We start from the raw sequence: 17,431 nt of genomic DNA on the forward strand, positions 1-17,431 counted from the left end.
CTCATGCAATCTACAAATTCTTCAGGACTGGATTGATTTAAAGCAGAAATCAGAGCAAAAGGGCCATAATTAGGAAAACACTGTCTCAAAGTTTCACAGTAGCCACCTTCTCCTCCAACCTCCTCTCCAAACAGAGGAACTCACATTCATGGCAGCCTTTCTATATGCCAGACATTTTTCTAGACAAATTCCCATGTGCTATCTCATTTAGTCCTCACGTCATCCTTATAAGCTAAGTTTTATTATTTTCCTCATTACCCATAAGAAAACTGAATTTAAAACTGAATTTTAAGGCCAGGCACAGTGGCTCATGCCTGTAATCCCAGCACTTTGGGAGGCAGAGGCCAGAGGATCACTTGAGGTCAGGAGTTCGATACCAGCCTGGCCAACATGGCAAAACCCTATCTCTACTAAAAATACAACAACAACAACAACAAAAATTAGCCAGCATGGTCGCAGGCGCCCATAGTCCCACCTACTTGGGAGACTGAGAAAGGAGAATCACTTGAACTCAGGAGGCAGAGATTTCGATGAATCGAGATTGTGCCACTGCACTCCCGCCTGGGTGACAGAGCAAGACTCTATCTCAAAAAAAAAAACAAAAAAAAACAAAAAAAACTAAACCACCTGAATTTAACTTAAACTGAAAGGCTAAGTTCATTGGAAATTATCCTCCGAATCTGTTCACTGTTCACTAATTTCAGGTGGCCATACAGAAGGATGAAAAAGTCATCAGATTGTTAACTGCTGTTATAATACAAGCAAGTACAGTACATTCTTCAAGAAAATCAAGTGAAAGCATGTTTTAAAAATTCAAGAGAACAGGAAGATTTCCCTAAAGGATAAATAGCTGGTCCCATTCAGGTCATTCATCCATCAACAGAGAACAGAAGAGAATCTGGAATTTCATCTCATCTACTACTCTCTATTGATTTTAAAAAGGCATTGGATTCCATCGACATAACTCAGTTCTTTCAGCATTATTAGAAAAAAGAAACCACACATAATATTGTATGATTTAGAAACTCAACATACATAAACCACAAAAAAACCACCCTAGATCACAGAATATTCTAGCATCTTAGAGAATGGACTGATAAAAACAAATAATTAGGAAATGTTTCTCATTGTCTAGAGCAATTGCATAAGGCTGTGTGTGTGTGTGTGTGTGTGTGTGTGTATGTAGTGTGTTCCATATCATTAATATTATCAATGTCTGGAATCTAATAAAAAGTTACCAGGCATGCAAAGAAGTAGGGTATTATAACCCATTATGAGAAGATAAATCAATGAAAATCAATCCAGAACTGACACAGATTTTAGAATTATTGAATAAAGATATTAAACTGGTATCCCATAGATTCAAAAACTTAAGTAGAGGCATGGAAGTTATATAAAAAGTTTAACAAGCTTTTACAGATTAAAAGTACAATGTGTGAGATGAAAAACATGATAGATGTGATTAATGGCTGGTTAGAAATTGCTGGAGAAAAGATTAGTGAACTTGAAGACATATACATGCAATAAAAGCTATCAAAAATTAGACAAAGTAAGAAAAGAAAATTTAAAAAATATAACAGAACATCAATGAACATTAAGAAATCTAATATACATGTAACTGAGATTTTTGAAAGAGAAAAAAGAGTGGGCAGAAAAATATTCGAAGAAATAATGGCCAAAATTTTTCCAAGTTTCATGAGAACTGTAAATCCACAGAATCAAGAAGCTCAGCAAACCCCAAGTGTAAGACATATGGAGAAAACTGTGACAGACACATAATAAAGTGTTCAAAACAAGTGATAATGGGGAAAGTTTAAGAGAAATCAGACATGTTACATATAGAGGAACAAAGATAAAGATGCAGGAAACAATACAAAGATGTTAGAAACAATACAAGTGAAAAGACACTGCAACATCTTAAAAGTACTGCAAGGGGCCAGGAGTGGCAGTGCATGCCTGTAGTCCCAGCTACTTGGGAGGCTGAGGCAGGAGGATCCCTTGAGTCCAAAAGTCCTGGGCTGTAGTGCGCTATGTCGATTGGGTGTCTGCACTAAATTTGGCATCAATATGGTGACCTCCTGGGAGTGGGGGACTACCAGGCTGCCTAAGGAGGAGTGAACTGGAACCAGGTCAGAAACAGATCAGGTCAAAACTTCTGCTCTGATCAGTGGTGATCATGCCTATGAATAGCCACTGTACTTCAGCCTGGGCAACATAGTGAGACCCTGCCTCTGAAAAAAATAAAAAATAAAATAAAGTATTGCAAGGGGGAAAAAGCTTGTCAATCAGGAAAAGTATCTTTCAAAAATAAAGGTAGGATAATGAATTTTTTCAGACATACAAAAGCTGAAAGTTCAAAAATTTATCATCAGCACACTTGCTATATAAGAACATTTTTATTTCTGCCTTTCCCATCCAGATGCCTTTTATTTCTTTTTCTTGCCTTATTTCACTGGCTAGAACCTACAGTACAATGTTAAATAAAAATGGACATCCTTGTCTTGTTCCTGATTTTAACAGGAAAAGACATCTTTGTAAATAGTCCTTTTATCAAACTCTCTTTAGTCATCCATTTTTTTGTTGTTGTTATTAATGGGGACTTGCTCAGTCTGTGGCCCAAACTGGAGTATAGTGGTACAATCACAGCTCACTGCAGCCTTGACCTCCTGGGCTCAAGCCATCCTTCCACCTGAGCCTCCTGAGTAGCTGGGACCACAGATGTGCACTACCACACCTGGTTAATTTTTATTTTATTTTTGTAGCTATGGGGTCTCACCATGTTGCCCAGGCTGGTCTTGAATTCCTGGCCCCACCTTGGCCTCCCAAAGTGCTGGGATTAGAGGCATGAGCCAGTGCACCCAGCTTAGTCATCCATTCTGAATGTACCACCTGTTTCCTATCAATATCATATCAATTTTTTTTCCCTAAATAGAAGGCAAATCAGAATCAGAAGGTAGAAATGATAGAAGACAGAACATGGCTTGGCATTAAAAAACGAAGACAAAAATTTTCTCTTTTTTTGGAGACAGAGCTTACTCAGTTGCCCAGGCTGGAGTGCAATGGTGCAATCTCAGCTCACTGCAACCTCGGCCTCCTGGGTTCAAGTGATTCTTCCACCTCAGCCTCCTGAGTAGCTGGGATTACAGGCACCCGCCATCATGCCTGGCTAATTTTTGTAGAGACGGGGTTTCACCATTTTGGCCAGGCCGGTCTTGAACTCCTGACCTAAGGTGATCCGCCCGCCTTGGCCTCCTAAAGTGCTGGGATTACAGGCATGAGCCACCGCGCCCAGCAAAAAACTTTCTTAACAGTAAGCCCCATTAAGCAATGGAAATGGTTGCCGTGGGAGAAAGTCCTTTGCCAGAAGTCTCAGAGGACCATATGCTATAAATAACGTGGCAGTGATTTTCTTTCTTAGTGGGAGAAAAAAACTAGTCAATCTCTTCAATTCCTGTATGGCTGTAATGACTCTATGACAGTCTCAGGCCATGCGATGTTGCCTCCGAGAATGGAAATTATAAACAAACCATATATTTGAATGCTTTATGTACAGTGTTACATACAGGCAAACCAATAGGCCACTGCTTATTAAAGAACTATGTTCAAATTGTGTTTAAAATGTCCTCTTGAAATTTTTTCCAAAGAATCTTTAGCAGCACATTCATTGTAAATCCCCCAAATTTTACTGGTCAATAAAGAAATTCCATTGCATGGAAATGTTTGTACCTGTTAGGGTTGGAGAAGTCTGCTAGAAGAAATTCTCGTTTAAAGAAACCTCTGATTGGATGAGACCATAAGAAAAGATGGTGCTGAGTGTACTGGACTCTGGGGTAAGTGTTTGATTATTTGCTTTGAGGGTCTTTCTGATCTCTTTAGGTCAATGGGAAGAGAACAAAGACCTCATTTCTTCCTGATTTTACCACCAGGAAGACCCAGGTAGCTAAAATGAGCATGCCTCTAGATACAGGAACAGATACATTCTCAGAGAGAAAATAGGACAAACAACTAATTAAGAGCAGAACACCAGAAGAAAGATTGACATAACAGCCCTGGAAACCAAACAGTGAAGTGAATGAGGCCTACAAAAGATTTGTATGAGTGTCAAACTTAGATGTGGGTTGATATCCCAGATAATTTAGCAATAATTTATAATGGATTAAATTTATTATTTTATTGTATTCATGTATTTTTATTTTTATTTATTTTTTTGAGACAGAGATTCGCTCTTGTTGCCCAGGCAGGAGTGCAGTGGCACAATCTCGGCTCACTGCAACCTCCACCTTCCAGTTTCAAGTGATTCTCCTGCCTCAGCCTCCCCGACTAGCTGGGATTACAGGCAACCGCCACCACACCCAGCTAATTTTTGTATTTTTAGTACAGACGGGGTTTCACCATGTTGGCCAGGCTGGTCTCAAACTCCTGACCTCGTGATCCACCCACGTCGGCCTTCCAAAGTGCTGTGATTACAAGCGTGAGCCACCGTGCCTGGCCCTGTTTTTTTTGAAACAAGATCTCGCTCCGTCACCCAGGCTGGAGTACAATGGTACAATCTCGGCTCACTGCAACCTCTGCCTCCCAGGCTCAAGTGATTCTCCTGTGTCAACCTCCCAAGTAGCTGGGACTACAGATGCACACCACCACACAGGCTAATTTTTGTATTTTTAATAGAGACGGAGTTTTGCCATGTTGGCCAGGTGGGTCTCGAACTCCTGACCTCAAGTAATCCACCCCCCACTTGGCCTCTCAAAGCGCTGAGATTGCAGGCATGAGCCACCACACCCCAGGCTAATAATGGATGAAATTTAGATGGATTGGGATTCCATTTGTACCTAATTGTTCTTAAATTTTATTACCATTATTATTATTATTATTATTATTATTATTATTACTATGACAGAGTCTCACTCTGTCCCCCAGGCTAGAGTGTAGTGGAACGATCTCGGCTCACTCTAACTTCTACCTCTTAGGTTCAAGTGATTCTCCTGCCTCCACCTTCGGAGTAACTGGGATTACAGGTGTGCACCACCACACCCAGCTAATTTTGTATTTTTAGTAGAGACAGGGTTTCCCCATGTTGCCCAGGCTCATCTGGAATTCCTGACCGCAAGTGATCCACCTGCCTCAGCCTCCCAAAGTGCTGGGATTACAGGTGTGAGCCACCACCCGTGGCCTTAAATTTTATTATTTAAGAAGTAATACATGTGAGGGTGTATATTGAAAAGTCAATCTATACTTTTACCTATCACTATAACCTCAATCAATCAAGTCCCACACCCAGAAGCAACTAGGGTTATTAAATTCTGGTGTCACCTTCCAGAAATAGTCTATGAATATACGAGCAGGGGGTGGGGTCGGCAGGGTGAGGCATAACTGTAACATAATGTAACATAATGAACACACTGTTCATCTATCTTTTAACAATATATCTTTGAGATGTTTCTTATTTTTATATAGAGCTCTGCTTTATTCTTTTTAACAGTAGCATAGTTTTCTTGTGAGGACGTACGATTATTTATTTGACCTCTGAAAATGACGAATATTTAGATTATTTCCAGTTTTCTTTCCTGGCATTTTTTTTCTCCTTTAAAAAAAGTATGCATCTTAATATTGTTTTTTAATTACTATGCTTAATAAATGTATCAGCTAGGAAATAACACTTTATACTTAAGTTAGCTAAAATAACGGGTTTAAATCCTTTGCTAAAAGGGCTGTGGAAAAATGGGCCAACTGATTGGTTCTGAGAGACACAGAGAGAGAGGAAGAGAGAGAGAGAAAGAGAATGTGTATTTGTCCAAGTATTATGGCCATCGTTCTCAAACCTAGCTGTCTATCAGAATTTCCTTAGTCTTTACTCGAAATACAGATGCTTAGGTCACATACCTGGGTATTCTGATTTAGAAGGACTGAATTAGGACCTAGATATTAATATATCTATCTGGAAATATTCCAAGGAAATATCATGTATTTTGAAAATATTTCACAGGATTCTGATTTACAGCTAGTGTTGAGAACTAATCATTGATAGAGAATAGTTAACCAATTTATACACTTATTAAATACAAATGGCATATTTTATGAAAAAACATTCTTTAGTGTAAAGTGCTTTAACTCAGCTCTCTTTCAGTTCTCTACATCTGGGGGCAGAGTTGAAAGAGCTGCTCTACCCATCTAATCCCAGGCTCAGATGTGCACATGTTGGAGTCTACCAACATTCAGGACTTAGTTCTTAGAAGAAATGGCCTTTGTAGAATTTGCCTCATGAATTCAGCTCTATTAAGGGATGACACACATCCCTGTCTCTGTTATTACACATTAAAAAATCTTTTATAGATAAAAGCACAAAGACTTTATTGTATTAACACAGCTAACCATTTATATAAATCTCTAGATCCTTATTTATCATTGCAAAAATACAATATATAGTTTTAATGCCTCTGTACATATGGCTTTGGTTCTTTTTCCACTTAGCTTTATTTCCTATGCACATTTCAATACACAAATATAGAACACAAAGTTGTTTTAGCAGCTATATGCTTACATTGTTGTACCTCATATTTTGCAAAATTCATCTCCAAATCTGAACATTTGGGTTGTACCATTTTTCCTTATTATAAGTGGTGGAGTTATAAATATCATTGATCAAACACCTTTTTTCATTTTGATTTTTTCTCATACATTACCAAAAGAAGAAGCTGTAGATCAAAAGAATGAACAATGCTAATACTTTTGCCTGTAGAGACTTACTGCTCTGCAGAAGGATTCTACTAAGTCACTGGGCCCTGAAGAAAGGACCAGTGTTCTTCTTTTCTCATAGCCTCTCCAACAAGATGTTTTATTCATTTCATTTTAGTTAACCTGATAAAATATTAAGTTTTATTTCACACCAGATGAACTTATTGAGCCTATTTGTTAAAAGGCATTGTAGGGATTTAAGTCAAGGAGTCTGACTTGACTTACTTGACTTGACTTTCTGTGCCAGAAAGGCTGCATCCAAATTCCTGCTCTGCCATATGACCTTCAGTAAGTTCCCTGCTTGCTTTTTTTTTGAGATGGAGTCTCCTTCTGTCACCCAGGCTGGAGTGCAGTGGCACGATCTTGGCTCACTGCAACCTCTGCTTCCTGGGTTCAAGTGATTCTCCTGCCTCAGCCTCCCCTAGTAGCTGGGACTACAAGCACACACCACCACGTCCAGCTAATTTTTTTTTGTATTTTCATTGGAGATGAGGTTTCACCATGCTGGCCAGGCTGGTCCCAAACTCTTGACCGCAGGTGATCCGCCCACTTTGGCCTCCCAAAGTGCTGGAATTATAGGCATGAGTCACCATGCCCAGCCAAGTTCCTTGCTTTCTTTCTGTCTCAGTAGACTATGTCTAAAATGGCAACATTATGGTAGGCATGTTGCAAAAATTAAATAAGTGCCTAGAACTGTTCCTGGAATGTAGGAAGCACTATAATTACAGGCGATTATGAATGCTCACGAGAACCAGAAGAAATGCTAGACTCCAGAGAGAAAGCTGTGAACACCAACAGGCACCGGAACAGTTTCTCCACTCACAAGGCCATAGCCTAGTTGGGAATACAGCCGGTTGCAGTAGCACAACGCAGGTATACAACAAGAAAACATGTTAGGAAAAATCCCTGCTAGAATATTTAATTTTTGCATTAGAGACGCTCAATGAATGTTCTAAATGTTGGATTGTGGTCTATATTTCTTTCTTTCTTTTTTGAGACAGAGTCTCGCTCTGTTGCCCAGGCTAGAGTGCAGTGGTACCATCTCAGCTGACTGCAACCTCTGCCTCCTAAGTTCAAGCAATTCTCCTGCCTCAGTCTCCTGAGTAGCTGGGATTACAGGCATGTACCACCATGCCTAGCTAATTTTTGTATTTTTAGTAGAGACGGGATTTCCCCATGTTGGCCAGGCTCGTCTCAAACTCCTGACCTCAGGTGATCTGGCCGCCTGGGCCTCTCAAAGTGCTGGAATTACAGGCATGAGCCACTGCGCCCAGCCTGTATTTCTTATATTAACTATTTAGTCGCAGCCATTGTCCACTTGCCCAAAGGTTCTAAGTATCTATTAAATATGTGTGTACCTTCTTTTTTTTTCTTTTTTCTTTTGTAAAGATTGGAGTCTTGCTATGTTGCCCAGGCTGGTCTCAAACTCCTGTTCTCAAGCCATCCTCTCACCTTAACTTCTCAAAGCTCTGAGATTATAGGTGTGAGCCACTGTACTGGCCTATGTTTTTAAATGTATTTACTTAAAAATAGAGACAGAGTCTCACTCTGATGCCCAGGCTGGAGTGCAGTGGCGCGATCTTGGCTCACTGCAAACTCCACCTCCCAGGTTCAAGCAATTCTCATGCCTCAGCTTCCCAAGTAGCTGGGGTTACAGGCGCACCATGCTGGCTAATTTTTGTATTTTTAGTAGAGACGCAGTTTCGCCATGTTGGCCAGGCTGGTCTCGAACTCCTGACTCCAAGTGATCCACCTGTCTCAGCCTCCCAAAGTGTTGCTTTCTCACCAAGTCACACATCTTAAATATCTTTTAATATTGGTACATATATATCTTCCTCATTCTTTTTAACAGCTGTATAATTGTTCAAAGTAGGTATGCACTGTAGTTTATTTATCATTAATAGACATTTGAATCATTTCCAATTTTGTGCTATCACAGTTTTGTAATAAACAACATATCTATCTTTGTGCAACTGTAGTTTTCTTGTAGAATTTATTTTGAGTATTGGGCTTTTTTTCATTATATTTATTGGAAGTATTTTTCTGTTGCTTACATTTTTATCTTTTGCATATGACAAGAACTTCAAACTGAAAATAAATCTCTCTCTGTTCCTAAGTTGCCCGTGTTCCTAACATATCATCTCAAAGATAGCTGGTGCATATACACGCATATGTAACCAAAGCAAAAGTTTCATAGAACATACTTCACCTTACTACATTCAATGTACTTTAATTCATTCCATTGTATTCTATTCTATTCATTTCATTTTATTGAAACATGTTTGTAAAGTTCCTTTGAATTGATTTTAAAATCACTGGTTCATGGCAACTCATAGTTTAAAAAGCTGTTTTCCTTTTCTCCCCTACCCTGTGTTGAACCAGTCTATAGAAGCAGGCACCTATTTGAGTTTTCCTGCCTGGCAAGCCAGTAACCTCTAAGAACTGAAGACCTCCCTTGAACTGCGGCTCAATTAAGTAAGGTCTAGCTCTTTTCCATCTTTTCCCAAGAGTAGAGACCGGGCCACCATACCTGCCAAGAATGAACAGATGGTCTCACACTAAGCCATTGCTACAGATGGCAAGCACCTGACTCTGAATCTGTATGCCCACCAAATTTATATTAGCTGCATGCACACCACATATGCCTAGATAAACAGGGGTATCATTTTAAGACTGTAGGCTCATTTCCATGTTGATACTTAAGGGAGGTTACTCTTAGATGGGAACTGTTTCCGGGCAATGCTAGCATTAAAGTCAGGAAGAGATAGAAGCACAACTTTCAAAGTTCTGTTCATTCAAATCTTTGCCTAGACTGAGTTTGGAGGTGCAGGGGAAAATTTGGGAAAGGGCTGCTAGGATCCAGGTCAAGAGTTAGAGCTCTGACCAAATGGACCAGAATTCAGGGCAGAACTCTGGGCAAGCAAGAAGGGATCAATATAGATGGACAAATGTGTTATGTTGGGGTATGCGGTAGCATAGTGGGCACTTGTTCCCTAGGCCCACCTGAGACTCATAACAAATGTTAAGATTATGTGTTGGCCCCACCCACTGGTAGGTCAAGAATATCTGCCTTGGTCAAGATCTGCTCAGAAACAGGATGACCCTAAACATGTAGATTAGGGACATCCATACCTACAGCTGAGAGTGCCAGAGCAGGCAGGAAGTCATAGGAAACAATGAAGAAGAGTCTTTGACTTCTGCATTAAATCTAGCTGAGAGACTAATTCCTCTCCTTGACATCTGACTCAGGACCTGTGAGATCATACCGGGTAAGCCTTTAAAATGCAATTTGATATGATCAGAATTTGAAGAGTAGATCAGGTCAGAAAAGCAGATTTTTCTTAATTAGGAAAAGAAAGAAACAAAAGAAAAATGTTCTCTTCTTGGAAAGGATTTTCTTAAAGGTAGATTATTAATTCACTCATTAATTCATTCCTTATGTATGATGCATTTACTAATAGATGCTTGCTTTCATTCACCTCTGAAGTTAGATGTGCACACTCTTATTTTCTCTTTTTGGATGTCACAGGTAGATAGGCATGTTTTAGCTACTTGCACTACTTAAATATGCAGATTTCTTAGGTGACATCATTTGGCTTTAGTGTTAATGGGCCCCTGATGACCAATAAATAATGCTCAAGAAGTCAGGTCGGCATGATAGGTTAGTTCCTTAATTGTGTTTCTCTCTGTTGGGTAGGTGATTACCCCTGCTGCAGCAAAATGCAGATAGAAATAATGACAGGCTCCTGCAAAAATTAAGTAGATTGTAAAAGGTGAAATAATACCTAAACCCAGCTGTCACTGTGATCAGTGGAGTGCAGGACCTCATGGCTCTATGAAATGACATTGGTAGACTAAAGTAGGGGCAGGCAAGCCAGGATCATTAAGAGTGGCCAGGACGTCAGTCTGTACTCTGAGGTATACAAGGCCTCGGTAAGGTTAAAGTTCAGGATGCCAAGAACGGCAGCTGTGTTATAGACAACGTGGGTTGGGTTTTCTGTTACTTGCTTCTGAAAGTATTAATTATGTGTGTGTGTTTTGTTTTATTTTATTCTATTTTTATTTATTTATTTACTTTTTGAGACAGGGTTTCGCTCTGTTGCCCAGGCTGGATTGCAGTGGTGCAATCTCAGCTCACTGCAGCCTCCACCTCCTGATTCAAGTGATTCTCGTGCCTCAGCCTCCTGAGTAGCTGGGATTACAGGCGTGTACCACCACACCCAGATAATTTTTGTATTTTTAGTAGAGATGGGGTTTCACCATGTTGGCCATGCTGGTCTTGAACTCCTGACCTCAAGTGATCCACCCACCTCAGCCTCCCAAAGTGCTGGGATTACAGGTGTGAGCCACCGTGCCTGGCTTATATTTTAATATATACAGATGCATAAAATAAATTTTGTATAAACAAAACTGTTAAAGGTTGTTATCCAAGTAATGAGATTACAAGTGATTTTATTTTTGCCTTGTCTGTGTATTTAAATTTTTTTTTTTTCTTTTACAATACACGTTTTTGTTTTTTTGAGACAGCACATCACTCTTTCACCCAGGCTGGGGTGCAATGGTGCAATCTCGACTCACCGCAACCTCTGCCTCCCAGGTTCAAGAGATTCTCCTGCCTCAGCTTCCCGAGTAGCTGGGACTACAGGTGCGTGCCACCACGCTCAGCTAATTTTTGTATTTTTAGTAGAGACGGCATTTCACCATGTTGGCCAGGCTGGTCTCAAATTCCTGACCTCAGGTGATCCACTCAACTCAGGCTCCCAAAGTGCTGGGATTACAGGCGTGAGCCACTGCGCCCCACCTGCAATGAACTTCTATCAGCCAAGGTTCTTGCAAGCAATAGAACTGACCAAGTCTGATATAAATGAAAGAGAAATTTGATGAAAGAGTATTGGGAACTCACATAACTACCTGGCAGTTCAGCAAATCAGGCTTGGAAGGAAAGCAGTTACTAGGGAGCCCCAATATGCCCAGAATAAGTCCAGTGAGGATTCTGCTTTTGCTGACAATAACCCTTAGCCATTGCTGCCACTAACCCTTGGCCGCCACAACTCACATTGCTACCTAGCCTTAAATTCTGGGATACCACTGCTGGTGACCCGAAAACTCAATATTGCTACCTCTTCTGCCTTCAACTGCCACCAATATATATACCTGGCTCTTTATGATAATAGTCGCTGATTCAAATATCCAGGGAGTTCACACTTGTTTGACTGAGCTTAGGACACTTTCCCATGTCCAAGGACAAAGAGCTAAGAAACTGAAAATCTGAATTTCTGTCTTCTCTAGTGGAAGGCAAAATATGTGCCCACCAAGACTCATAAGACAGGGAATTCTCTGAATATGGAAGTTAAAATAAAAAGTAAAAATTTCCTTTACCCATATCATATTCTTGAAAAAATCATAAAACAAAACAAAACAAAAAACCCAATCCACACCAAACCAAATTAAACCAAACCAAACTAAGTCAAACCAAAAGTCTAACATCAATGTAAGCACTTTTGGAAAAATCACTACTTTTTTAAAAAAATAGGAAAAATAGCTAGCTGCACACATATTAGGCACATCTGGGAAAAAAACAATTTTCATTAAGTCATCTGAACTTATGTACCTTTCATATCTGAAACACGTTTATCTCACATTTCCTGGTTTTCTAACCAAAAGATTGATTCAGAGTACCTGCCATCTTTTCAAACTCTCTGATGAATTTATTGTCACCAGAAGCTATTTCTTTTAATGTACCAACAGATATAGTAAATTAGACATAGTCTGATGTTATTAGCAGCTGAGCTTCTTAAAACATGGTTAACTGAGTAATAAAGAAAGTCTCTCCACTCAATTACATATCTTTTTGTCATCAAAAATAAAATTATTTTAAATGGTCAAGAATGACATGTACTCTGGCCAGGTGCAGTGGCTCACACCTGTAATCTCAGCACTTTGAGAGGCCAAGGCAGGTAGATCAATTGAGATCAGGAGTTTGAGACCAGCCTGGCCAACATGGCAAAACCCCATCTCTACCGAAAATACAAAAATTAGCTGGGTGTGGTGGTGTGCACCTGTACCCCAGTTACTCAGGAGGCTGAGACATGAGAATCACTTGAACCTGGGAGGTAGAGGTTGCAGTGAGCCAAGATCACACCATGGCACTCCAGCCTGGGTGACAGAGCGAGACTCTGTCTCAAAAATAAAAATAAATTTAAAAAAGAATAACTCATATTCAATGATTCATTTACTAGAATTAACAATAATTATATTTAAACAAGCAACCTGGAACAAGATCAAAAGAAATCCAAAGACCTAGATACAGTTAAGTATATTTGTTTTTATCTCCTACAAATTTGCTTTCTTATGTATTTTTTTCCTTTTTGACAGGGTCTTGCTCTGTTGCCCAGGCTGGAGTGCAGTGGCACAATCTCGGATCACTGTAGCCTTGACCACCTAGGTTCAAGCAATTCTCTCACCTCAGGCACCCAAGAAGCTAGAGGCATAAGGCATGTGCCACCATACCTGGCAACTTTTTAAAACTTTCTGTGGAGATGAGAGTCTCACTATATTGCCCAGGCCGGTCTCTAACTCCTGACCTCAAGCAATTCTCCCTCCTTGGCTTCCCAAAGTGCTGAGATTACAGGTGTGAGTCACCATTCCTGGCCTTTCCTGTATTTTTGAAATACAAATACCTGAACAGTTTTCTTTAAAATACCAATGTCATCATATCATTCACATGCTTAGAATTTTTCAAAATCTCTCAGTGCCATTAGGAAAAGTCCAGACTTCTGAGCTGGTTACTAAGGTTTCTCTTCTAGGCCGGGTGCGATGGCTCACGCCTGTAATCCCAGCACTTTGGGAGGCCGAGACGGGCAGATCACCTGAGGTCGGGAGTTTCAGACCAGGCTGACCAACGTGGTGAAGCGTCGTCTGCCCTAAAAATACAAAAATTAGCCAGATGTGGTGGTGGGCGCCTGTAATCCCAGCTACTAGGGAGGCTGAGGCAGGAGAATTGCTGGAACCTGGGAGGTGGAAGTTGCAGTGAGCCAAGATCACGCCATTGCACTCCAGCCTGGGCAACAAGAACGAAACTCCATCAAAAAAAAAAAAAAAAAATTCTCTTCTAAAAGGGAATCCTCATACACTGTTGGCAGGAATGTAAAATAATACAACCATTATGGAGAACAGTTTGGAGGTTCCTCAAAAAACTAAAAATTGAGCAACCACATGACCCAGCCATCCCACTGCTAGGTATATACCCAAAAGAAAGGAAATCAGGGCATTGAAGAGATATCTGCACTCCTGTGTTTGTTGCAGAACTGCTTACAATGGCTAAGATTTGGAAGCAACCTAAGTGTCCAACAGAGGAATGGATAAAGAAAATGTGCTACATATACACAATGGAGTACTATTCCGCCATAAAAAAGAAAGAGATCCAGTCATTTGCAACAGCATGAATGGAACCAGAGGTCATTAAGTTAAGTAAAATAAGCCAGGCACAGAAGACAAGCAGCACATTTTCTGACTTATTTGTAGGACATAAAAGTCAAAACAATTGGGCTCATGGATATAGAAAGTGGAAGGATGGTTACCAGAGGCTGGGAAGGTTAGTGGGAGGGTAGGGGGGAGGTAGAGATGGTTAATGGGTACAAAAAATAGTTAGAATGAATAAGACCTATTCTTTGATAGCACAATAGGGTGACTATTTAAATAATTGTATGTTTTAAAATAAAGTGTGTAATTGGGTTGTTTGTAACTCAGAGGATAAATGCTTGAGGGGATGAATACCCCATTCTCCATGATGTGCTTATTTCACATTGTGTCCCTGTATCAAAACATCTCATGTACCCCATAAATAAATACACCTACTGTGTATCCACAAAAATAAAATAATAATAATAATAATTTAAAAAGAAGAGACTAGTAAGCATTAAAAACATCCTGAAATTTTTTCCTTTCCATAGCAGTATTGAAAAAAAAAACTAAGTTTATCATTCTGTGAAAAAAAAAAATTCTCTTCTATGTGGTAGCCCCAAACCTACCTTTCCAGCTGCATCTCCCACTGTTTTCCTACAAGAGCTTGCACTCCCAGCCAGTTGGGTCTCTGAGTAAGTCTTGTTCTTTCTTGGTGCTATGCCTATGTTCATACCTTCTTCTCTACATAGAAAACTTTCACCAGCTCTTCCTATCCATATCAATTTTACTTATCTCTAAAAATCAGGCTCATATCTTCTGTGCTGTGTGAAGATTTCTTTGACTCTTAACTCATCAAGTCAATCTTTCTAATTCCTATAGCGAAAAGCATTCGTGTTCCAGTTCTTAATGTTGCTGTTAGGTTGTAAGGTGTGTCACCATTTGTTACCACGAAGCATTAAAGCAGAAGATTATGAATTTTAAAGTCATTAATTAATTGAAGCATTTTAAAGATTCTTTCCCACATGAATGCCACTTTCCCTCACCTGAGTCTGGCTGGGCTTTCTGTATGGGGGGCCACCTCTACAGCACTGGTGACAGCATGTCACCTGGTGTCTGCCCAGGAGTGTGTCTTGCTGAATGATTCTGAGTGCAACACTTTGCCATCCACTCAGCTTGTCCTTTAAGATCAGCCCCCAGGGCTCATGTTGGAGTATCAGAGACCTCTAAAATATTGAGAATCCTGTGCAGGGATTTACGGTAGGGGAAGACCCTTGAGATGACTCCAAATCTATAATGTCCCTAGCAGCTTCAGCAGTTACCAGTGGGTGGAGATGTTAGGAAAGGAGTTATAGTTTGGGTGTAGTGACATGCTGGAGACAATACAGAAGCTGCCAGGACAGGCAGTGGTAGAGGGATGATAGAGACCACTTTGCAACTGAAAAAAACTTTGGGAAAACATATGAGACCACCCCATCCCCACCCCTGCTTAGAGAATCCCAGAAATAGTTGGGTGGTATTTGAGAATGGTCAGATTTCCCAGAGTCGAAGGCGACAGCAGAGTCAGAGAAATAACATTTTTACCGTTACTGTGACTATTTTATTTCAGACAGGTGTGGCCTAGGACAACATGGGTTATATTCAGATGTGTTTATTTGCCATCTTAAGGCACACAGAAACAGCAGAGAGATAAAAATAGTTGCGTTTAGGTTACAGGATTATGGGTAATTTTGTGGCAACAGTTTAATAACATATATAGTTATTATTAACCAGTTACAGAATTAACAAATATTATAAATATAAAAATGTTATCAAATTGCTACCATAAAATTTTATATGTTTAAAAAATATGGGCCAGTCACTGTGGCTCATGCCTGTAATCCCAGCACTTTGGGAGGCCAAGGTGGGCAGATCACTTGGGATCAGGAGTTCAAGACCAGCCTGGCTAACATGATGAAACCCCGTCTCTATTAAAAATACAAAAATTAGCCAGTTGTGGTGGTGTGCACCTGTAATCCCAGCTACTCAGGAGGCTGAGGCATGAGAATCGTTTGAACCCAGGAGGCGAAGGTTGCAGTGAGCCGAGATCATGGCACTGCACTCCAGCCTGGGTGACAGAGCAAGACTCCATCTCAAAAAAAAAATTATATGTAGTGTATATATGTATACATTTATATCAATACATATTCACATATATGTACAAGGCATACCTTGTTTTATTGTGAGTCACTTTATTGCATTTCACATATGTATACTGCATTTTTACAAATTGAAGTTTTGTAGCAACCCTGGGTCAAGCAAGTCTATTGGCACATTTTTTCCAATAGCATATACTCACTTCATTCTTGTGTCACATTTTGGTAATTCTCATAATATTTCTAACTTTATTTTTATATCTGTCATGGTGATCTATGATAAGTGACTTTTGATGTTACTACTGCAACTGTTTTGGGGCACCATGAACTGTACCCATATAACATAGTGAACTTAGTTAATGTTGTGTGTGCTCTGACTGTTCCACCAACTGCTCAGTCCCCCATCTCTCTCCCTCTCCTCCGGCCTCTCTATTCTCTGAGACATGATGATGTTCAAATTGGGTCAATTGGCCGGGCACGGTGGCTTACTCCTGTAATCCCAGCACTTTGGGAGGCCGAGACAGGTGGATCACGAGGTCAGGAGTTCAAGACCAGCCTGGCCACGACGGTGAACCCCGTCTCTACTAAAAATACAAAAAATTAGCCAAGCATGGTGGCATGCACCTGTAATCCCAGCTGCTCCGGAGGCTGAGGCAGATACTTGCTTAAACCTGGAGAGGCAGAGGTTGCAGTAAGCTGAGATCGCACCACTGAACTCCAGCCTGGGCGACAGAGCAAGGCTCCGTCTCAAAAAAAAAAAAAAAAAAAAAAGAAAGAAAGAAATTGGGTCAATTAATCACCCTACAATGGCCTCTAGGTGTTCAAGTGAAAGAAAGAGTCATGCATTTCTCACTTTAAATCAAAAGCTAGAAATGATTAAGCTTAGTGAGGAAGACATGTCAAAAGCTGAGATAGGCCAGAAACTAGGCCTCTTGCACCAAACAGCCAAGTTGTGAATGCAAAGGAAAAGTTCTTGAAGGAAATTAAAAGTCCAATTCTAGCAACACACTAATGCTAAGAAACTGAAACAGCCTTATTGCTGATATGGTGAAAATTTGAATGGTCTGGATAGAAGATCAAACCAGCTATAACATTCCCTTAGGCCAAAACCTAATCCAGGGCAAGGCCCTAACTCTCTTCAATTCTATGAAGGCTGAGAGAGT

This window comes from Symphalangus syndactylus, chromosome 21 (genome assembly GCF_028878055.3).
Source record: "Symphalangus syndactylus isolate Jambi chromosome 21, NHGRI_mSymSyn1-v2.1_pri, whole genome shotgun sequence".
NCBI lineage: Eukaryota > Metazoa > Chordata > Mammalia > Primates > Hylobatidae > Symphalangus > Symphalangus syndactylus.